Source organism: Vipera berus (assembly GCF_964194415.1).
Source record: "Vipera berus genome assembly, chromosome: 3".
NCBI classification, from domain to species: Eukaryota; Metazoa; Chordata; class Lepidosauria; order Squamata; family Viperidae; genus Vipera; species Vipera berus.
In genome coordinates, this window is record NC_138204.1 from 32,472,986 (window position 1) to 32,498,488 (window position 25,503).

A 25,503-nucleotide genomic window follows, 5' to 3' on the forward strand; every position below is an offset into this window, starting at 1 on the left:
CAGGGCTCTGTTCTGGGCCCAGTGCTCTTCAACATCTTCATCAATGATTTGGATGAGAGGATAGATGGGGAACTCATCAAATTTGCAGACGACACCAAGCTGGCAGGAATAGCCAATACTCCAGAAGATAGGCTTAAGATACAGGACGATCTGGACAGACTCAAACACTGGGTGCTATCAAACAAAATGAAATTCAATAGTGAAAAAAGTAAGGTTCTACATCAGACATGTCAAACACAAGGCCCGGGGGCCAGATCTGGCCCGCAAAGCAGTTTCATGCGGCCCGCAAAGTCATCCTGGAAACAGTGAGGGAACGGCCCCCACTGCCTTGGCCCTGGCCCAGAGACCCTCCTTCTGCCAGAGACCCTCAGATCTGTCCCACTCCTGCCCAGGCCCCCATAGGCACCCTTGATGCGAATGATGTAGAGCTGGCCATGCCCACCCAGTAGGCCATACGCACTCTAGCCATGCCCACCCAGTAGGCCACGCCCACCCAGGCCATACCCACCCAGCCCCCTGAGGGCAATTGCAATGCTGATGCAGCCCTCAATGAAATTGAGTTTGACACCCCTGTTCTACATTTAGGCAGGAAAAATCAAATGCACAGGTATTGTACAGGTGGTACCTTGCTCAATAGTAGTAACTGTGAGAGGGATCTCCGAGTCCTAGTGGACAATCACTTCAATATGAGCTAGCAGTGTGATGCAGCTGCCAAAAAAAGTCAAAACAGTGCTAGGCTGCATTAACAGAGGGATAGAATCAAGATCACATGAAGTACTAATACCACTTTACAATGCCTTGGTAAGGCCACACCTGGAATACTGCATCCAGTTTTGGTCACCACTATGTAAAAAAGATGTTGAGGCTCTAGAAAGAGTACAGAGAAGAGTAGCAAAGATGATTTGGGGACTGGAGGCTAAAACATATAAGGAACGGTTGCTGGAATTGGGTATGTCTAGTTTAATGAAGAGAAGGGTGAGGGGTGACATGATAACGAGGACCCAGATTGTTGGGGGCAATAAGCTGACTTTGTAATAATGCCGCTTGGTGGGGGCCGAAAGCCCTAATAAGCAGGCATATACATAGAATGAAGGCTATTGCTAAGCACATTGGTTTGTGCTTAAATTGTAAGCTGCCCTGAGTCTTCAGAGAAGGGCGGGATATAAATGGGATTAAAATAAAAAATAACAGTGTTCCAATATCTCAGGGGCTGCCACAAAGAAGAGGGAGTCAAGCTATTCTCCAAAGCACCTGAAGGCAGGACAAGAAGCAACGGATGGAAACTAGTCAAGGAGAGAAGCAACCTAGAACTAAGGAGAAACTTCCTGACAGTGAGAACAATTAACCAGTGGAACAACCTGCCTCCAGAAGTGGTGAATGCTCCAACCCTGGAAGTTTTTAAGAGGAGACTGGACAGCCATTTGTCTGAAATGGTATAGGGTTTCCTGCCTAAGCAGGGGGTTGGACTAGATGACCTCCAAGATCCCTTCCAACTTCTTCTTCTTCTTCTTCTTCTTCTTCTTCTTCTTCTTCTTCTTCTTCTTCTTCTTCTTCTTCTTCTTCTTCTTCTTCTTCTTCTTCTTCTTCTTCTTCTTCTTCTTCTTCTTCTTCTTCGTGTGTCTTATCAATTATCACAAACTATCTTTTGAGAAACTTTCACTGTCTTGGCTAATTTTCCTAGTTTTCAATTCTTTCCACATTTAGCAATAAATTTTATTTATTTATTTATAATTGAATTTCTATACCGCCCTTCTCCTGAAGGACTCAGGGTGGTGTACAGGGCAATAAAAGCTTTCCATACAAAAGTTAAAATGAGATTAAATTAACTAAGCCCTAATAATAAATAATTAAAATACCCCTAACCCTTAAACCAGGCCGGCCTGTTCAAATAAATAGGTTTTCAGATCCCGGCAGAAAGAGCGAAGGTCGGGAGCCATCCGGAGGTCAACCGGTAATTGATTCCAAAGGGCTGGCGCACCCACAGAGAATGCTCTGCCCCCTGGGGGCTGCAAGCCGACACTCTCTGGCCGACAGCACCCTGAGGAGGCCCTCTCTGTGGGAACGCACAGGACGAAGGGAAGATGATGCCGGCAGCAGGTGATCCCGTAAGTAGTCCGGACCCATGCCATTTAGGGCTTTATAGGTAATCACCAGCATGAGTACATACAGACACTTAATCATTCACATTAGCCTTCTCCAATCTGGTACCTTCTATGTAGATTGGTTGAAAGGCCCTGCTCACTGGGAATTCTGAAAGCCTACAGAATTGGAGAGAACAAGTTGAGGAAGACTGATTAATACAGATCGCACAATCAATTCCCCATGCGGAACACACACAAACACACCATGCTTTTCTTTTAAAGAAGGTACATGGACCTGAAAGTTGTATTTATACTGAAGTTTCTCGACAGACTTCAGACTTTCATGTTCATAGTTCAACCTTGTCTGTTTTTATGATTGTACAATCAGTGCAAGAAAAAAAGAAAGAAAAGAGAACCAAAACAGAAAAGCCACACCAAAGAAAGTCTATTTTCATGCTTTTTTTTCCTTTGCCCTTAAGCAAAACTACAATGGTATTTGTAGTGGATTTATATTCAGCATATCAGGTACTTTATGTTCACATGAGATCATTCCCCCATCCTTTCAAATTGCAGTCGAGTGTTGGGAAAATGTTAAAAGTTAAGAGACTATATACGGTATAAATTTTATGCAGGCTGAGCAATTCTTCTCTTTTGTAGAAAACACAGATATTTCCATGCAGCTACACTCCTTGTGCATTGAACTTTTTCTGACTCAGTTCCATTTGCAGACACAATGGAACATACATTATACTCAGATTTTTCGTAGGACAAGAGAGTATTAGTTTTTGAAGGAACACATTTTCAGCTTCTCCAAAACTCTTTATAAGGTAAATTGTTAAAAAAAACCAAGAAAATCCAACTTTAGAGTTAAAACAATGAAGTTGGCTGTTGTGGAGAAAAATATGGTGATGACACAAACAAAACATCCCATCTTCTAATTACCTTCCCAGGGGCTTGGAAAACAATGTTGTCAGCTCAGCCATAAGTTACTTAAAAAGACAAGCAAAATTGATAAAGCTAGGAGAAGACACTAAGCAAGCATAGGCTCTGAGAAACAAGGCCAGTATAATTTAAACCTATAGCAGCATTTCCCTAGAAATAACCATATTTATATGGCTGTTTTCCCAGTACATTGTTGTTTTGCAGTTCCACCCACTTTCCTCTTCCAATCCACCCCATTATCTGAATTTACTGAATTACACATATGCTTAACCCAATCACATGCATATTTTAATTTGTATAATACTACATGTTACGTCGTGGACTCTTTGGTGCAGGAAGGAAAACACGAGGCTGAGTACAAGATAACTCATTCTTTATTTTTGCTAGAACTGTACTGAAGCTTGGGCTGCAACCAGCCACAATATATAGTCTAGCCCCTAGGCAGCAGCCAATAGATTTGAATCCACTCTTGCCGCCTGGGGCTAGCCAATTACAGGACTGGAGACGGCTAGTCTAGGTTACTGGGGAGCCATTAACTGCTCCAGCAACACATGTGGTGTAACACCACAAGCCCAGTACATAACACCCCTTCCCCCTTTGATCAGACTATGGCAACCGTGATTTAGTCTTGACAGCTGTTAAGACTTATTAATCAACTCACATACAACTGTAGTGATAACAATAAAATAATAATAAAAATAATAATAATAAGTTCACTGTGGTTACAATGAGATTAAACAATGTCTCATGAACAGGCTTACATTGCAGTAATGGCAGTTTCACAATGAACAAGTTTCTGTAGTTAGTGGTACAGTTTTACAACACTATGCATCAATTTATTTTACAATGTAATTTGTGAGGTATGCAGGAGGCTTGTGTGGCCTAGAGGAATGTCTTGGAGTTCCTATCACTTTGTGGTCTACCAGCTTACCCAGTGGGCTGGGTAGACCCATGTCCCTTTGTGCTCCAGTGTCAAGGGGAACCGAAATGCACTGGCTGGCCTCACCAGGTTGGCCCACCCCAGAGTCAGTCTATTCTCCAGAGTAGGCACAGTGGTTGCTGAGGTTCAGCTGGCTCGCTTTGTCAGGGGTTCCATGTTGCACTCCCGTGCTACCTGATTTTTCCTGATTCCATCTCCACTGAGAAGGAAAAAACCTGGTGGTTCAAGTGAGGGCTGGCTTGGCCACAAGTTTGAGGACCTTGGGAGGGACTTATGATGCAGTCCTTACTTAGTGGCCATTCTGGAAATCTTTTCCTGAGTTGATCAATGTGTCTTCTGACAACTTGCCCTCCCTCCAACCCCACTTCATAAGATAGGGGTCTGGATGCCTTGGTTATTTGACCAGGAACCCATAAATTCCCTTGACCATAGTTCCTGGCCCAAACCCAATCGACCATGTGCAGCCCCCTCGGAGGCTTTGGTCGAGAGGCTTCTGCTGCCACTCTGTCTGGATGCAACCTGTCCAGTTTAGTAATCAAATGCCTCCCCCAACGTAGTTCTGCAGGACTTTTACCTGTGGCCGTGCAGGGTGTAGAATGCTGGCAGAGTAAAAAATCTGCCAATCTGTGATGCCAGTCACCTGTAACAATGCGCTTGAGTGACTTCTTCATTGTCCTCACCATGCGTTCAGCTTGACCATTAGAAGATGGATGAAAAAGTGCAGACGTTGCATGTCTGATGAGATTAGTTCTAAGGAAAGCCTGAAATTTAGCAGCAGTGAATTGGGCCCCATTGTCTGAAACTAAGACATCAGGCAATCCATGTGTGGCAAAGAGTTTTCTCAGCACCTGGATGGTCCTAGCAGTAGTCATGTTAGGAACTGGAATTACTTCCAGCCATTTGGAGTGGCTATCCACTACTATCAGGAAAAGCTGCCCCTGAAAAGGCCCAGCGTACTCTATGTGAATCCTAGACCAGGGAGTTTGCATTTCCTCCCACCTGTGAACTGGGAGCTGTGGCATTTCAGGCCTCAATTGCTGGCATTTATAACCACCATGGACCTGACCCTCGATGGCCTTATCAAGGCCAGGCCACCAAAGGTAGCTTCTAGCTAAGGCTTTCATTCTGACAATGCCTGGATGTCCTTCATGTAAGGAGTGTAAGACCCTGTCTCTTAGGGAAGTGAGAATTATGACTCTGTCCCCCCCATAAAATGCACCCTTTATGTGCAGACAACTCATGTCTCCTGACAAAAAAACTTTGAAATTCAGAGCCTGGACTTTTTTCCAACCAGCCTGTGTATACCCATGACAACACTCTACTAAGTATTTTATCTGTGGCAGTTTCAGCAGCAATGTCCCCTGCATGGAGGGGAAAATCAGGTATGTCCTGTATGGACAGTATTCTAGCAGCAGGAGCCAGATCTGGATCCTTTAGTGGCAGTGGTAGTCTGCTGAGGCCATCAGCGTGGCCCATTTCCTTCCCTGGTTTGTGACTATCTCCAAGAATGTTGAGATGGTCTATTTTTCTGTCTGCATGTAAATTCATCCATTTCCAAGGAGCTTTTTTGTCAAGTAGCCTGTGGAGGGGCTCTGCTATTGCTGCCTTATGCAGTAGGAATGTATGATAAAAATTTAGGAGACCCAAAAATGCTTGAAGCTCTCCTTTTGATTTGGGCATAGGAGCCATCTTAATGGCCTTCACTTTAGAATCAGCGGGGTGAATGCTGTTAGCATCAATTTGGAACCCCAAGAATTCTGTTGATGAAACCCCAATACTATACTTGTTCTTTTTTAATTTGAGGCCTGCTTCATGGAGCCTCTGCAAAACAGCCCTGAGCCTTCTGGCCAACACTTCTGGGAATTCCCCTGCAATAAGAACATCATCGAAATAAGGGCAGATGCCCTGGATGCCTTTAAGTGTACGTTCCATAATTCCTTGGAAAATACCCGGTGCAACACTGACTCCAAACTGTAAGTGTTTAACTTTGAACGCCCCTCTGTGAGTCACAATCATTTGAGCCACGGCTGTGGCCTCATCAACCGGCAATTGCTGATAGGCCTGTGCTAAATCAGGTTTAGCAAAAATGGTTCCCCCTTGCAAAGAGGCTAAAATATGGTTGACTACAGGAACTGGGTAAGTGTGTTGCTTGAGGGCTTTATTTAATGTCATTTATAATCAGTGCAAATGCAAACTTCCCTGTTGGACTTCACTGGGGTGACAATACGAGTTTCCCACTCCCCCCCATAGACAGGCTGTAACACACCCTGTACTACAAGCTTATTGATTTCGGAATCAATTTTGTGTTTTAAGGCAAAGGGGACCCTGCGAGGTTTAACCCTAATTGGAACAACGTTAGGATAGGCGGGCCTGTGTATGTCCCCAGGGTTGAATCAAAAACGTCCGTGTATTCTTCGCACACTGACATGAGGTCTGCAGTTTGTGTCCGGTTTATGCCAGTAATCTGAATACCTAAGGCATCAAACCAATCAAGTCCAATAAGACTTGTTCTTTGGCCCCCTACTACTATTACATCCAGGTGCCCCAAAAACCCTTTAAATTTTACCAATAACATGGCTTCACCCTTAACTTTAACATGAGCGTTCTGAAAATCCGTTAAAATGATATCTGAGGGTCTTAGTTTAGCCCAATTGTTACTGCACCTACACACGAAGTCAAACATGTCTTGCAAAATGATTGAGACTGCAGAGCCAGAGTCCAATTCCATGTTACATGGAACTCCTTGAAGCTTTACCAAGAGCTTAAGTTTGGGTTTGAGGGGGCGTCGAGCCCCGGTGCAGCATACGCTTCTACGGCTTCTGCAGAATCCCACACTAACTGGACCCTGGGCCCTTGGGTGGCCGGTCTCTCTGGTGGGCTCTGCAAACCACCGCGATGTGGCCTGTTCTTCCACAAGCTCTACACATGGCCGAGCGAAATCTGCAATTGGCACGAAAATGGTTGCCTCTGCACCCCTTACATCTTGGTAAGAGAACTGCCTTGTACCCTTCCTCTTGTTGATGGTTGCTGTGGTTTTGTGCATTGGATTGCCTTTGAAGTCTGTTGATCTCAGGTTCTTCTTCTGACGATTCTCTGGCGCATTTGGCGACCTCTAGATGGACCGAATCTTCAACTTTGGAAGGTTTGGTAGGCTGAACTGTCTGCACCATGCCCCTGGTGGCTTCATTGGCCATTACCTCATCCTGTGCCTCAGAAAACGTTAAGTTGGGTCTAGCAAACAGTCTCTGATGAAGTGTTCTGTCCTGAAGGCCACAGACTAGCCGGTCTCTTAGTCATTCTTCTAAGTTTGAGAACTTGCAAAGGCGTGCAGCTTGTCTTAGGCCCGCAATGAACTCCGAAGCTGTCTCCCTGGGTAGCTGCACTCTTTGGTTGAATTTGAATCACCACGCCATCTCTGACATCTTGGGCTGGAAGTGCCCGGTTAGTTTCTTTTTAAGGTCTGCATATGAGACTGCTTCGATGGGCGTCAGTGCGAAAAGATTCTCTGCCAGGTTGAAAGTTGCTGGGCCGCACACGCAAAGCAACGTGGCGGCCTTCAGGCCTTCCTCCTGATTTGCTCTCAGATAGTTTTCTACTTGTGAAAGGTAAGGTGGCCATTCTTCTGGATGCTTCACGTCAAATTCTCTTAATTTGCTGACCTTCAGCATTCTTCCTTCAGCTTCCTGCAATCTTCGGATCCTGCTTCTAGGCTCAGGGAATGCGTCTGCTGAGCGCAAGGCCTCTAGTGTGGCTTACTAGCCGGCCTAGAGAGGGGGGGAAAATGCCTCTTCCCTCCGGCGTGTGCTGCCGACCCCTCGTTGACTTCAGCTCTTAAATGGCAAAGCTGGATCCCATCCTTATCGCCACTGTTACGTCGTGGACTCTTTGGTGCAGGAAGGAAGACACGAGGCTGAGTACAAAATAACTCATTATTTATTCTTGCTAGAACTGTACTGAAGCTTGGGCTGCAACAAGCCGCAATATATAGTCTAGCCCCTAGGCGGCAGCCAATAGGTTTGAACCCACTCTTGCCGCCTGGGGCTAGCCAATTACAGGACCGGAGACGGCTAGTCTAGGTTACTGGGGAGCCATTAGCCGCTCCAGCAACGCACGTGGTGTAACACCACAAGCCCAGTACATAACACTACATAAAAGGGCTTACTCACTGTCCCTCTTTAGGTTTAATTTTTCTCTCTTTAGTATAGTACTAAACAATTGATGCTTCACTACTGGTCTCCAGTTTCAATGAATTCTTGGCGTGATTCTTTTACAGCAACTATGGCCACACAATTGAAGCACCCATCACATCTTTTAAAAGGGGTGGGGATTTGTACAGTGTGACTGCCATCTTGATTTTTTTAACACACCCCACACACATACACCTGGTTTTTCATTGTCTAGTATTACTTATTTTTAAATATAATTGCTCAGTATTTAAGGATATCTTTTTCTGAACAGAAAATTCTTACACTTCATAAATATTTGCTTCTCTATTACATTATTTTACAGATAGTAGTAGAAATCCCATATGGTACTAATTTATGGAATATCTCAGATGTATAATTATAAGAATTCAACCATATAAGAAACCTCTATATTATTTCTTAAAAGAATATTAGTGTAAAAGAAAACAAGTGACCTTGTCTTTGGGTTTTGTTTTAATTTTCTAAGTTAAAAAAAGTGAAAACTGCATTTCCTACATATATCAGGAAGATCTTTTCCTAATATGTTACAAGATCTTTGTTCCCTTTATTATTTCATGCAGCAAAGAGAGTTATATTCATTCCTCTCAAACTTCTAAAAGCCTTAATTTTCTGTGTCTCTGGTTTTTTGATATTTATCTGTGAAGAACATAGATTTGGTTTTGGGAAGAGGGAAGGAAGCAACAAACTATTAAGGAGAAACAACAACTCAATCCTGAGAATGTGAAGAGCATAAGAAAGAAACTCAAAGTAACCCTATCTTGATTTTGTTTGGTACAAAATGAGACAGCTTTCAAGATTCTGTAATTCTATCCTACAGCAATAAATTGTGTTACTGGTATCCCTGCTACTCCTGCCTCAAAGGGCTAACATTATAGTACCTTAGAGTTGTGCATCTAGGTTGGCAGTTCTCAAAGGTCAAGAGCTACTGACCAACATTCAAGATGTAAGTTACTGTTCATCAGTCAGTACTATCCTTTTATAGGGGACACCTATTTACCTCAACATTCAGATAGCTTTGTGAGCTATTCAGAATCATTTTGGAATCGGGTAACAACAGGGGAGGAATTGACCAATGTATTCGAATTGTCTTTGATTTTTGTTTCCTGAAAAAAGAAAGAAAAAGAAAAATTCAGTGAAATTTTCCTGAGCATGAAGAATTCTATTAATGTCCAATATTTTACAGCATTATTTGTGGGATGATTTATAACCTCCATGGCATCTCTAGCTTCTGGGCAACTGCAAGGGCAAACATTGGAAGGAACTTCAGTCACTGAACTTTTTCAGACTGGGAAGCTGCAGAATGATGGAGAGATGTGTAGTGCTCTCTCTCTCTCCCCCCCCCCCCCATATAGACCTACACAGAGAGAGAGACACACACACATACACAGAGAGAGGGAGGGAGAGGGAGAAAGAGAGACAGCGACAACACTTTTTGTCTCTTTACACTATAATGTGCTCCAAAACACACCATCAAACAAAATTCTAATGTGTTTTGAAAAATGAGCCAGAAAAATAGAAGAGTGCTTTGCAGAGGAACAGAATATGGGGGCACAGAGTATTAATGCATCTGTGATTGTTTTAAAGTTCATATTGTATTAGGGACAAGCAATTATCTCTGTCTTAGATTTTTAAAAGCAGCTGCCTATTAGAATTAGACTATAAGAAGATGGCCCACCAATCTGAGCAGATGTAATAGATGAGGAGGAAGTGCGAAGTGCACATATTTTCTCTCCCTCCCATGATGTCCCTCATATTATTGGTGAACCCCTGAAGCAGGACTCTCCTAGGATCTCTGTACAATATGTGAACTTGAACAATCAGGCTTACAAACTGGAAATCAAGCTACCATAGATTGAAGAGCACCACCCCTTTGAGAATTCTGCCCCTATGGAGAAGACAGCCATAATGCTCTCCCTCCACATAAACTATTAAAAAACCCCGATGTTTTCATCTCTCTCTCTCTCTCCCTCTCCCTCCATCTATCTCTTTCTACACACACACACACACACACACACACACACACACACACACACACACACGGAGGGAGGGAGGGGGAGAAAGGAAGAGACAGCGACAACACATTTTGTCCCTTTACACTATAATGTGCTCCAAAACACACCATCAAACAAAATTCTAATGTATTTTGAAAAATGAGCCAGAAAAATAAAAATAAAATAAAAATTAGAAGTGCATCTTGCCTTTTTTTTAGCCAAACAAACCCAAAAGTTAGTTAATAAGACGGGTGTTTGCAATAGAAAGCAGGATATTCCCTTGATGTAATAACTGAGGCAAGCTCCAGGTTCTGCCTTTTGGTAAACTGACTACAGCAAGTGGGAGACAGAAAGGACAGCAAGAGGTTTGAGACAGTGTGAGAAAATATGTTCCTGTTTGAGTGGTGGCCAAAATAAGAACAAGCTGGAGCCCCAAACATCCCTCAGGTGCATGTAAAAAGCCCAGGAGAAGGAGAATCCAGGGGAATAGCTGCAGAGACCACGAGAGGGCAGCATAACGTCTAGCCTCTCAAAGAAAGAGACAGTGCAATCTCAAATAAGATTGTCCCCTACGCTGTTTGCCTCTTTCAGTCGTACAGCATTACCCTGGCAATATCACTTGTACTTTTCATTAGTCATTTGTGACCTTTTACTTCTGTAATCAAACAAGACAACCTAACACTTAAATCTGAGCATTTAGGTCTGACATTTACAATTGGTTCTCAAGTTAGAAGGCCAAATGAAAATTTCCTAGCCGACAAGCGCATTGAGGGCATGGGCGAATCCAATAATTCATTTGCTGAGTAACATGTATGTCATCCCTATTCAATCATCTGTATCTGACTGAATAATATCACTTGATATTTGTACTGGAATAGTTGTCATTAAATAGTCAATATTCATCTGGAATTACTGGCACTTGGAGGTATCCAAGATACCACATCTATTTCCTAGGCTGAGGAGAGGAGATTGCATCTGATTAGCATGAAGAACAACTGATATTTGGGGAAGGGAATAGTGTGATATGTTCGGCAGGGCAAATTTTTTTGCTTCAATTTCTGAAACCTAGAAAAGCAAAGGCTTTGTCTTCTCTGATGCTACGAAGCGATGCTTCACAATAGAAACAGAAATGGCTATTTCCTTGACATCGTTGCTTCTTTCATTTCATTCCTATTAGTGAGCAAGAATTTCTTTTCCCCAAACAGTTAGATTTTGGCAAGCTAATTTATAGGTTTTTGCAGCAAGGCATAGTGTTTTAGATGCAGCCCCCATCGCAACCTTCCCCCTCATTTTATGCCCACCAGCAACATACCTCCTTAAGAATGCCTTTTTCTGGATGCACATGCGTCTTCTGTATAGGAGACTTATGTGGAAAGTAGAAGAGTTGTTTTTAATGACTTCTTAAACTAATTTAATTGGGAAATCAATTAAGATCACAATAAGACTATAAAGGAGGCATTTATCAATAATTGCAAGTAATAATTTTTCATCCAGTATGAATATCTGTTGATGAGGTTCTACCCCTGACATTTTGTTCAAAGGCAAAAGATACATATCCTTATAGCAATACCTAGGATTAAGCACCAAACTCAGGATCCTCCTAAAAGGGAAGGTGCAAAGGTGCCTTATATACCGCCACACAAGGCACCACTGGATTTTAGGCAACTCTATCTGGGGGTCCCTGCCTAGGTCCATAGAAGGCATTCTCAGTCTAGAGTCATGCAGTGTTCTTAACCAAGGTCTAAATTGCATAGTCCAGCAAGCTAGAACTTAAGGTCTTGGTGGCAAAAAATGCTCCTGAATACCCTGGATGAGGCTGCTAAAGACTTCCAAAGTTATTATCAAATTAATTTTAATACATATAATAAAAGGAGAAACTATTAAGTTCATAACTTGAAAGAATCCTATTGAAAGTGCTCAAATTTGGCTAAGAAGTCCTTAAGAAGATTCTGGGTAAGTTCATACATTGTATGGAATGAAAGTATATTCAACCTGATTTGTTGACTATAGATAGTCCTCATTTAGTTCATCTAGTGACCAAAGTTACAATTATCCTTTAAAAAGTGACTTATAACCATTTTTCACACTTATGAACATTGCAGCATCCCCTTGATCATGTGAACAAATTTCAGATGCTTGGCAACTAACTCATATTTATGACAGTTGCAGTGTCCTGGGATCATGTGATCACCCTGTGCGATCTTCTGAGAAGTAAAATCAATGGGGAAGCCACTTAACAACTGTGTTACTAACTTAACATCTGCAATTGTTCACTTAACAACTGTGGCAAGAAAAGTTGTAAAATGGGGTAAAATTCACGTAACTGTCTCAGCATCAGAAAGTTTGAGCTCAATTGTGGTTGTAAGTCAAGGACTACCTGTACATCATGGTTGACTGGGTCATAGTTCATTCTAAGCTACAACTCATAAGTTATAAGTCACATTGGCTGAAATAACACATGCACAGCTGATCCCAAACCAATGAACTCTATTGTAGCTTGGTGTAGTGCCTCAATCATATCCCTGTCTTTTTGTATAGCTTTCTAAGAGCTGGGCATGCAGGCTGGGAGAAATCAAGTGGAAAACTATCCAGCTGATTATGGTATGGCTAAATCTCAGCTACTATGTTTTATTTTTATTTTTTATATAGTGCATTTTATGTATTCTATTGTAAGCTTTGTAAAATCATGTTAGATGGGTATATAAATCAAGTTAATATTAATGAATAAATGAACGAAAACTGTAGTTTATGCCTGGGATGCAAAATCTCTGGTATCAACAATTTAAAGGAATGAGTAATAACGAATAGGAGAAGGCTGTTCTTCAGCTTCTAAAACATTATTGCCAGTTAGGATCAAAAATACTATGCTCAACAGCCAGCTATAACTGGGGTTCACTCCTTGTATTAAGCAGTAACAGCCTGATTCCCATCATAAAATTAACCCTATCAGATGTTAACCCAATTACAATTCTTTACAAGTAGTTCTTGGCAGGACATAAATGCACCAACTCAATTAAAAGTCATCAGTTTTAAAATCACATCCACTATCTCCAGAAAGTATTTGGTATGCCATATAAGGTCTTTTTTCAGGAAGGTCGGGGCAAGGCTATGTGATGGCACTAGTTCCTTTTCTATCAGATATGATGACAGATGAATGCAAGGCTTGGCTCCACAGCCAATTAGTGTTTAGGAGGTGGTGTTTTCTGCCACTACTAGCAAAATAATGCTTATTTTGATCATCCAATGCAGATTAAAGGCCTACATGGAAAAAGGAGTGCCAGATGTTCAAGCTGGTTTTAGAAAAGGCTGTGGAACATAACATATTGCTAATGCATGCTGGATAATTGAGAATGCTAAGGAATATAAAAAAGAAGTCACTATGTGTTTTATTTATTATAGAAAGGCATTTGATTGTATCAGTCTTATCAAACTATGGGATGTGCTCAGAAAAATGGTTATCTCAGAACATTTCAGTGCCCTCATGAGAAACAGTGCAAACAAAATATGGCAAAACACACTGGCTACACACAGGTTGGTAAAGGAAAGAGGCAAGGCTGTTTACTGGCCCCTTATTTTACTCAACCTATATGCTAAATATATTGAAGGAAGAAACATCAACACTTGTGCTATGCTGGTGGCGCTGCCCTGATAGATAAAAATGCAAAAGGATCTGCAAGCTCTAGTAATTAAAGTCAAGGACCGCACTGAAAAAAATGAGACTGAAATTAAATATAAAGAAGAAATATAAATATAAATGGAACAAGTGCAACAACTTGCCTTAGAATTGACAATGAAGATATTGAAGTGATGGATAGCTTCTGTTTTTTTAGGGTCAACTATCAATAAAACCAACAACAACAAGCAACCCCTTGGTAGAGTAGTCATAAAGGTCTTGGAAAAGATACTCAAGTGCTGTGATGTGACTATATCTACAAAAATCAGAATTGTGCAAGCTATAGTATTACCTGTGATACTCAAGGGAAGTAAAAGTTGGACTTTGAAGAAGGAAGATAGGAAGAGTATTGATGCTTTTGAAATTTGGTTTTGTAGAAGACTCCTGAGAATATCATGGATGGCCCAAAAAGAAGCACATGGATCATTTAAGAGTGCTTGAGACAAAAATGACCAGCCTCAAATTATCTACTTTGGATACATTATGCAAAGACCTACTTTTCCAAAGAAGGCTTTAAACCTGGGAAAGGTAGAAGGAAAGAAAAGATGAGGACAATCAGCAACAAAGTGGATGTATTTTGTTAAGAGTGATGATGAATGCATCATTGCAAGACCTGAAAGACCAGGTAAGGGGCAAATGGCGAAAAATCTATTTATGTGGTTGTTAAGAGTCAACAGTGACTTGATGGCAATTAATTAATTAATTTCTGTTACTAGACCTTAGCAATCTAAGATACTATGGGAGATAGGTAGTCCCTCAAGTAACCAAGTCCTATGCAATGTATGGCTTTATAGGTACAGACCAGCCAAAAGAAAAAACTGACAACCAGTACACCTTGCAAAGTAGAGTTATTACATCTTATACCAGAATGTGGAACAATCAATCTACATATGAATAACCAATGTAGCCCATAATTTTAAGTGGTGATCTCCTACCTGCAATGTCTTTCTGGAATACCATACGCTGTATCAAACCATGCTTCATTTTAAGTCTGCTCTATTGAATAGTTGGATTTAGATCAAATATGAAACCATAAACCATGATTTGCAAACCACAATAAAGGGGCTCACAGATCACTTCATTGCTTAGTGCAGTATGTAAATCAGGTCTAATATTTCTCATCGCGTCCGCAGATAATCGCCCAGCCGCCCTGTTTAGGGTGACTCGCTCCCTCCTTAATCAGGAGGTGAGGGAAAAGCCCTTGCAGGGGCGGGCCGAGGAGTTTAGCTATCATCTGACAGACAAAATCGCTCAGATTCGAGCTGGTTTGGATTCTGACTGGGCAGAGACTGACGGGGAGGAATCGAGCGGTCTAGAGAATGTTACCTGGAGTGAATTCGATCCTGTGACCCCAGATGAGATGGACAGGATCATGAGGAGACTGAGTTCCGCCACGTGTTTATTGGACCCGTGCCCCTCCTGGCTGGTATATGCAGCCCGGGAGGAGACACGAGGCTGGTTCCAGGCAGTAATAACTGCTTCTTTGAGGGAGGGTACCTTCCCTGCCGCCTTGAAGGAGGCAGTGGTGAGGCCCCTCCTCAAGAAGACTGCCCTGGACCCGGCTAGTTTGAACAACTATCGTCTAGTCTCCTTCGTTTTCTTGCAAAGGTGGTTGAGAGCGTGGTGGCACTTCAGCTCCCTCTGTTCCTGGAGGAAACTGATTATCTGGACCCATACCAATCGGGTTTCAGGCCCGGGTACAGCACAGAGACGGCATTGGTTGTGCTGGTGAATGATCTCTGCCGGGCTCGGGACAGGGGTTGTTCCTCTGTCCTAGTCCTATTAGACCTCTCAGCGGCTTTTGATACCATCGACCATGGTATCCTACTGCGGCGTCTCAGGGGGTTGGGAGTGGGGGAACTGTTTTACAGTGGTTCTCCTCCTACCTCCTGGGCCGCTCGCAGTTGGTGTTGATGGGAGGGCAGAGGTCCGCCTCGAGGCCTCTCATTTGTGGAGTTCCTCACAGGTCGGTCCTCTCTCCCCTCTTGTTCAACATCTATATGAAGCCGCTGGGTGAGCTCATTCGTGGTTTTGGGGTGGGGTATCATCAGTATGCTGATGATACCCAGCTTTTTCTTTCTACCCCGAACCAACCCAGTGATGCCCTCGATGTGATGTCCCATTGCCTGGAGGTGGTCCGGGTTTGGATGGGGAGAAACAGTCTTCGACTCAATCCTGCCAAGACTGAGTGGCTGTGCATACCAGCATCTCAGACTAACCAATCTTTGGTTAACTATGGGGGGTGAGGTGTTACCCCCCGTTGATAGGGCCCACAACTTGGGCATCCTCCGGGATTCACGGCTCCGTTTGGAAGATCATATAGGAGCCGTGGCCAGGGGGGCTTTTGCCCAGGTTCGCCTGGTGCGCCAGTTACAGCCCTATCTGGACCGAGATGCCCTACGCACCGTCACCCATGCGCTCGTGACCTCCTGGCTAGACTACTGCAATGCTCTCTACATGGGGCTGCCCCTGAGGACCACTCGGAGGCTTCAGCTGGTGCAGAATGCAGCTGCGCGAGTTGTGATGGGAGTCTCCCAATACTCCCGTGTAACACCTCTTCTCCGCGAGCTGCATTGGCTTCCAGTTGCCCTCCGGGTGAGATTCAAGGTGCTGGTGATGACCTATAAAGCCCTAAATGGCATGGGCCCGGATTATCTAAGGGAGCACCTGCTGCCAGCATCAATTTCCCATCGTCCTATGCACTCCCACAGGGACGGCCTCCTCAGGGTACTGCCGGTCAAGGATTGCCAACGGGCGATCCCCAGGGGGAGGGCGTTCTCTGTGGGTGTGCCTGCCCTATGGAATCAACTGCCAACGGAACTCTGGACCTTCATTCATTTCGCCGGGACCTAAAAACCTGGCTCTTTGAGCTATCTGGTCTGGACTGAGGGGTTTTAATGTTTTTAAATTGTGATTTTAATTTTTTGGGGCTAGACTTAGTTTAATTTTATTTAAATTTTATATTGTATTGTTTTTAAATTTTGCCTTGTAAACCGCCCTGAATCCTTTGGGAGTAGGGCGGTATATAAACTGAAATAATAATAATAATAATAATAATAATAATAATAATAATAATAATAATAATAATAATAATAATAATAATAATAAAAAATTGCACTAATGAGAGTGATGCTTGCTTGCTTCCAACTTAGCATTTTACATGAACACAGCCACTGTAATTTATAAACCATGACCAATTATCAGAAATAAAAAAAAATCAGGTCTTGGTGGTGATGTGTGATTACATGTATGATTTGTGAATGTACTTGAAAGATCAGTAGAAATCTATTAAAAAAACCCTCTGAGATGCTAAGGTTAAAAAGAGCTAGAGTGTTTGATTTGTAGCTGCAGAGCAGATTGCATGCTAGCAAATGTAAATTATACCATATGAGGATTGCTAGGGTGCCAAATTCTCAAGCAGCTGTAATTATGTTTTTAACTACACTTTCTCTGCAGCAGCTAACACATGATCATCCATGCATCCATGCCTGTGGATTGCCAAAAATAGCTGACAGAAAAACAAAATAAAACAAACAAACAAAAAAAACACCAAAATTACAATTGCTGAGTGTTTGCCTTCAATCTGGAATCCTATGGTGGATGCAAGGAAAGGAAAGTTGTTGCCCCAATCCATAGAAGGAATGTTGCTCTTTCCTGAGATATACTGAAGTGTTCCCTAGTATTAGTTCCCATTTTAAGGGCACAGCCTCTGCTTAGTTGTTGCTTGCCAGCATTTTTCACTTCCTTTCTTTGTTTATAAAAAAAAATGTTTTCTTTTTTTCCCTTATCCCTCCCTGTACCAATCAGCACTTGCATTAGACTTCCCACTCCCGTCTTACATGTGTGACATTTCCATGGCAACAGCTTGTGATGTGAAATTGAATGGATAGACCAAGAAATGAGTCATGAATACGCTTTTTGTCCTTTCTCTCTCCCCTCCCTTTCTCTGAACTTCCTCTCCATTGGTATTAAAGGTAAATCACATTTTGATGAAATGCACTTTAAATGGGTGACATTGCTAAAGAGATTCTAAAACAGATACGGTGTGTATGATGGGAGTATGTCTCATTCTGACAATAATGCCCCAAATGCTGAGAAATCACATGACAGAAGAGCAGGTGCCACTTGAAGTGTACTTTCAAGTTGATGGAAGTATTATTTACTGGTAAGAAACTAATACTAGATACTAGTTTTCTTCCCCATTCCATTCCCTTGATGATTGCTTATAACCAATTTCCTTGCCACTTAGTTTGTCTTTGCTGTCTGTTTTTTGGGTGCACAGTTTTTCCCACAGAGTTTTTTTTTAAAAAAAAAGAATATTAACTTCCATGTGTTGAACCGGCATAACAACTGAAGTGTCTGCAGACTCTTCTATACATCACCCATTGGAACAAGATCAGTATAGTAGGTCAAGAACCAAATGACAAGCTGGCTTTGCAGGCCAACCATATTAGGGCTTCAATTAATTAACTCTGGATTATTAGCTGGGTATGCAGTATTCTAAACCAACTAAACTATGGGATACAAAACAAAACGATTGAGTTAACACAACATACTAAACCAAAACCAAATCAAAGTATGCATGAAATAGAGGAAAAATAGTGCTGGAATAAAATGGTCCCACTTAAAATATTCCATCTAAGCATTTCAGTTGATTGTGTTCTACTAAAACAACAATTCAGTTTTTTTCCCCCACATGGGGCATCAGAACTTAAAGCAAACTGCTTGTTCTCTTGTTTTTTATGGAGGCTTCATGGATGTGGAATGGTAATCATTACTAAGGGCTATCTACCAACCAACTTATAGAAAAAATGACCATGTGAATATTGTTTATATGTAGACATATTTAAAGTTTTTAATTGCAAATGATGGGAACAAAAGTGAAATAACCTGCCTCTAACTGACAAAACTCAACAATGCATTCTTGCATTTATGGAGTCCATAAGCCAAAAAATTCAATAGAGATATTTATATAATGAATATAATGCTTACATTTGTGCTAAAAAGTACTTGTTTTGTTTGGAAAGGTATGACAAGAACTAAGGTATTTATTCAGTTTGGGGGCTTACTTACAAACACATTATTAGTATAGGCTAGGGCAGAGTTTAGCTTTTTAATTATTCATTGGAACCCCAGAGAGAGTTGTATGTTAAGTGGGCAGCCATACAAATTGAAAAAATTAATGAAATAATGAAATACATGTAAAAGTTATACTTTAGGTCTTTCTGTATCTGTCTCTCATTTTTCCAATTGCAGCTTCTTGTTTGCTCTTCTTAGACAAATATATTAAAAGTTATAGGAAACAAATTGCAAAGAATTATGCAGCTATACAGTTTTATAATCTTGGCTTCTTTTTTTAAACTTTGAATTCATTTATTTTTTAACAATTTTATACTATCCACTCTAGAATCTCTGCTTCAAATCTTGGATACTCACTGCTTCACCAGATTGGAGTGCTTTGATTATTTATGAGCAGATCCTGTACAAGGAAAGTAAATGACTACAAAGAAGGCCAAATAACATGGAAAGAAAAATGCATTTTTCTTAATTAGAGATTGCTGCATGGGGAAATAAAACTATTTGCTTTCTGAATTTCTTAGAACTGCTTAGGAAAGACAAATGAGAGAATAGGAATTCGATCTTGTTGTAAGCTCTTCTGCTTTCCAAATTTGCACTAGTAGTTTGGGTGTGTAAAATACAAATGTGTATTTTTGGACAAATTTCCACATATATATGTGCATGTCTGTTGGTGGCCAGAAATTAATTTGCTATGCCTAGAAGATAATGAAGATAAAGTTTAAGACTAGGCATAATGAACTATGCCTCTTCTTCAACATGCCAAATTTCACAAGATAGGTCTGGTTTTCAACAGTATGTCATTGCACTATTATAAGTTTTATCCTATTTTCCCTTGATTGTTAAATGTTGGTAGCATATTAAATATAGCAAATATACAATTATTTATTAAATTTAATTATATCATTTCCAAACTGCATATAATTTTACAAAGTTACAAAAGAAGAAACCAATGAATCTTTCAATCGTTAACATATGAGATCATTTATGTCCAAAAGCAAGCCACAGGAGAACGCCGAAACATTTTGGCAGTGGTTTGTTCTCCAAGCTTGTTTCAATTTATTTTCTGAACATTTTGTTACCAGACTAGGTAACAGCAGCAGCAGGATTTTCCTGTCCTATTTTCCTTAGCTTATCAATGTCTTGTGTGCCAGTGCAGTCGTGTGATTGGTTGTTCCTTTGGGGCTATATTTAAATTCTGAGGAGCTGATTGGTTCTCTGGTCGATTGATCATTCAGATGGTCTGGTTTCTTACATATTTATATACTGGATCTAGATCAATATGCTTGTTAATTGCTCCTTTGGTGGAATACCAGGCTTCAATAAATTCACATGTGAGGCGGGTGTTGGCATGCCCAATCATTTTTGTTCCTTCCTAATCAAACTGGTGTTGTTTATTATCAATGTGGTTTGAGATCAGGGATTTTAGGTCATGCCGTTTAACTGCCAGTTGATGTTCATAAACCCTTGTTTTCAATTGCCTTCCTGTTTGTCCCACATCGAATTGGTTACAATTGTTGCAATTGATTTGAAGCATGTTGCACTTTGAGCACTATATTTCCAAACGTTCTGTCCCTGCAGTTGACGTCTGGAGGCTGGAGAAAGTTAGTGCAAGAGAATGAACTAACATGACCTCAGAGGACTGTGTCCTAGTATTGATAGAATAATTTGGATTATTGATATGCAAGATTCCCCTGGCATCTATATTCATAGAATCATAGAGTTTGAAGGGATTTTGAAGGTCTTCTACTATAAACTCCCCTGCCCAGTTTAGGAATCTTCACATCATTCTAAATAAAAGATTCTATGTGTGTTTTTTTTCCTTGAAAGCCTCCAATGATGAAGCAGCTGCAGATCCAGGAAGAAGGCTGTTCTATTGCTTAATATTTCTCACAGTCAGGAATTTTTTCCTTAAATCAAATTTGGATCCTCACTGTAAAGCCTCCACCCACTGGTTCTTTTCTTTCCTTCAGGTACTAGAGAAAATAAATCTATTTCCTCCATGTAACAGAAAACTGTTATCTCTAGAGGATTAAGGGAATAGCCTTGAAGGACAGAAGGAAGAGCCACTATATGTAGGCAGTGGTTAGAAATAAGAAACCCGAGTCCAGGGCAGAACAGCAACCCTTCTTAAATATTGGAACCATGCTGGCTTTTCTGCAGTCTTCTGGCCGCTCCCCTGTGCGCCAGAACTTCTCAAAGACTTCAGCTGGTGGCTCTGAGATGACATCTGCCAGTTCCAAATTTGAATTCATTCAAAATTACAAAGTCTCCTCTCGACAATTCCTTACCTATTTTGATCCACATTTCTTGTCTGCTATCCACAGTTCCATTTCTGACAAGCTGGGCTGCTATTTTCTTTTGTGAAATAAAACAAAGGAAGTAAGCAGTTCTGCCTCCTCCCTGTTGCCTGTCACCATCTTGCCATCTAACAAGTGGTTCAACTGTTTCCTTGACTTTCCACTCCCCCCCCCCACAGACATAAAACCATAAAACCCTTTTTATTACTTCTGGCATTGATAGCAAGCCTTACTTCATGCAGAGTCTTAGCCCTCTTGATACTTTCCTTGCAGATTCAGGCTATTTCCTAATATTCTGGCTTTTATTATGTGTCCCTCTTTCCACTTTTTATACTTGTTCTTTTTTGTCTCTCAGTTTATCAGATAAGCCAGTCTTATTAGGTATTTTACATTTTTTTTTCTCTTTGGTACTGATTGTGTTTGGGCTTCAGTTATCTCATTTTACAGGATTTACTGAGCTGTTTCCTTCTTCAAGATTTCTAGCCTCAGAATCTTTCCTATTTTTTTTCCTCTTAGCCTGTTGAATTCTTGCAATTAGAACACTATTTTTGATTATCATTACTTCTCCCTATCTGCAATATAGTAAAATCTATGTTGCATGATCACTCTCCCCCAAGGTCCCTATCATTTCCACTTCTTTGATCACTTTTTCTCTGCTGGTAAGCATTTTTTAATATGTTTATTTATATCCTATCTTTACTATTTTTACAAGCAACTCAAACATATCCAACATACCTTCCTCCTTTTATTTTCCACACAACAACGACCCTGTGAAGTGGATTGGACTGCGAGAGAGTGTGTCATGCCTCTGTTGGACCCTGAATCTGCGGAGAAAAATGAGCTGGAATGGGACCCTATGGAGGTCGAGGGAGAGGTGTCTGTGCTTCAGAGGAATGTGGGGAGGAGCCGGCCAAGGCAGGTCAGGGCCCTTCAGGATTGGGACAGGATGAACAGGAGAGACAGAGTTCAGGCGATGAGCAAGAGCCACCCCCACCTGATCCTAGAGCACGGAGAGTGCAGAGGAGGGAACAACGCAGGCAGGCTCAACTACTGGGGAGGAGAGCATCCCGCCCCTCTCCACAAGGCACACGTGGAGACTGAGATTTAAGGAGACGCTGTGGGGAGGGGCATTTGTTGGGAACAAATGCTGATTCCTTGGAGTTTTGTGTATTGTTGCTGATCTCTTGTTCTGTGACTTCTGCTTGGAAACCTGGAAACTCTGACTATTGGACTGACTGACAACATTGCTTGAATGTTTAAAGACCTCGGACTGTATTTTGGCTTCTCTTTTGAAACTGCTCAGGCAAGCCTGTTTTCACACAGACTCATTAGGTTTATGATTTATGTGTTATTCCTTGTTATCTCTGTGGCCTTGAGTACATTCCGCTTCTAATCAGAATGTATGTGAAACTACTTGCAGCCAGAATCAGCTGAAGGGGGGGGGGTGTTTCTTTTGTTGGAGGCTTGCCAGAAATGTGGGAGCATTTGGGGAAAATTTGGAGCAATTAAAGGACTGTTTGAATTGCCAGCTGACTGCATTGCCTCTGTGCTGTTCCCTAGGTCATCACTGAGTGGCTGACCCAAGATAATACAGCTGGCTTTCATGGCTAAGTCAGAACTTGAACTCATGGTCTCTTGCTTTCTAGTTTGGTGCCTTAACCACCAGATCAAACTGGCTGTCTATTATATCCAATATAGCTGATTTTCTGTCTCATTTCTCTTTCTTTTGGACAATGAAGTTGTCTGCAAGGCACATCAAGAACCTGTTAGGTTTCCTACTTACTGCAACTTTGATTCCTGGTTGGTGTCAAGATAGTTGAAATCCTACATTATCATTATCATGTTGCCTGGATGCCTTGGTCATTTTGTTTGCAAACACTTCAACTATACCTTCTGTTTGGTTGTGTGGCCTGTAGTACACACCCACTACAATGTCACTTTTACTGCTTTTTCCCTTAATACTCACCCAGATAATTTTGATCTTTGGAAGCATGTATTTCCATAGAGGCATAATCATGCAACTCCATGATGCAACTCCACCTCTCTTTTTGATGGGTCTGTTCCTTTTGAACAAATTGTACTCTTTCTAGTACAAGTAGTTCTTGACTTACGACACAATTGAGCCCCAAATTTCTGTTGCTAAGCGAGATATTTGCCCCATTTTATGACTTTTCTTGCCACAGTTGTTAAGTGAATCCCTGCAGTTGTTAAATGAATGTGGCTTCCCTCATTGACTTTGCTTCACAGGAAGTCACAAAAGGGAATCACATGACCCCGGGACACTATGACAGTCATAAATATGAACCAGTTGTCAAGCATCCGAATATAAATCACATCACCATAGGCAGTAGTGAGATTCAGCCAGTTCGCACTACTTCAGCAGAACCAGTAGCTAATTTTTTGTTGTCCAGGCCCAGAATGGACATCTGGAAGTGGCATCCACACAGAGAACTGGTTGTTCATATATTTGAATCCCACCACTGACCATAGGAACGCTGCAACAGTCATAAGAGTGAAAAATGGTCATAAGTCCCTTTTTTCAGTGGCATTGTAATTTTGAATGGTCACTAGCCTAATAATTTTATAAAAGATTAAAGATGCCAATTTCATCTCATAGCAGGGCACCATTGTGTCCTTAAAAATTGTGCAACTCAGATTTTTCAGAGCTAATTTTTATTTTTATTCAATTGATAGAAAAACTTCACTTGCATTTTTTTCTGCTTAATGCATAAATATGTTCAGCCAGGATTTAATTGCAAACCAAAGTACAGATATATCCACCTCTGATAGCATAACATCTTGTAGAGACCTCTGTGGTTCAGATTTTTACAATGTCATGTCAGAAAACACAGCCCTGCTTTCAAAGAACTCCAATTCATAATAATCTATTAAATAACTCCTTGGTTCTTTAATGTATTCATATATACTGCAAATTGTCAGTTAGCTGGTTGCTGACAGACCCAATTGGTAAATCATAAGGAAAATAAATAAAAAGCAAATATATCCACCCACGTCTCTGTGTAGTTCAAAACAGATTAAGTTTAAAAAGCTACGGGACTAGAGAAGGGCAAGATGACAAGTGGAAGATATAAGCTGATTCTATAGTAAGGAGTCTATGAAAGCAACACAAATTGAAATTCATTTTGCAATACTAATTCAAATGTCTTGAAGACTAGGATGGGATTTAGTATATAATAGAGAGAGCAAACAAAGACAGATGAGACCTTTTGGAGGTTCTCATTTATGTACATGGTTGCAGTCTGCGTGTATACACATATACGAACTATTACATGTTTGCATTTTTAGAACACTTAGAATGAGTTGTGTTGGTAACAAATCTAAAGGCTCCAGAATTTTGCAAACGTTGGGTATTGCATAGGATGATGATGTAAATATGTCAATAAAGGCAATGTGTGTGTGTGTGTGTGTGTGTGTGTGTGTGAAGAATGAAAAGAGGTGGAGGAGGGGAGGGGAGGATGGTTGAAAATAGCAGAATTTAAAACATCCACAGAGCTCCTATCCCAGCCAGGGGATGTAACTATGGCAACCAACAGTCTCACTGTCACAATAAAAATATATTATTCTTTTGAGAGCTCTCAAAAGGGAAATATGCATTTTGTTGAAGAGTATGATGAAAAATGGGGCAGAAAAGAGGAATGGTGCTGAAAAGTCAGAAATATAAGCCTGGTAATTCTTCAGCTGCTTCTTAATACAGTGGTTATCTAGCTGATTAACATGATTTCAAGTCACAACACCTGAGAGCTATTAAAAAAAAGTTAGCATTTGCCCATCAGTTTGAGTAACAGTCTTGGAAGGATGCTTCATTGTTCAATATATGTGTGAATACCTGTGGAATTCCTAACTACCTTAGTGCCTTTTCACAGCAGCCTAATTTCTATATGTCCGTAATTAATTTACTGCTTTCCACATTTTTGAATCCCAATTCATTGTATTCCATGACTGCATGGGAGTTGTACCAGATCAAAGAAAGCTGGTATGACTTTAGCCTAAAAGATGGAGTAGTTAATGCTATGAAAGCAATTAGCATGTGCTAATGTCTACAGAAAATCATAGAATTAAAAATTAAAAATTGATACATCTAGTTTTGATGTCTTTCAAACATACTATTTTATCCAGATAAACATTGGTTTATATGTGAACCTTATACTTAAGGAAATGTTTGTGCTTTCAGTAGCTCAGACAATGGACTTTGTATTTTAGAAGCTAAATTTTAAAAATACAGGAAAATGTTTCCCCCCCCTCCCATTTACATTCTATCAGGGACTGAAACTCTG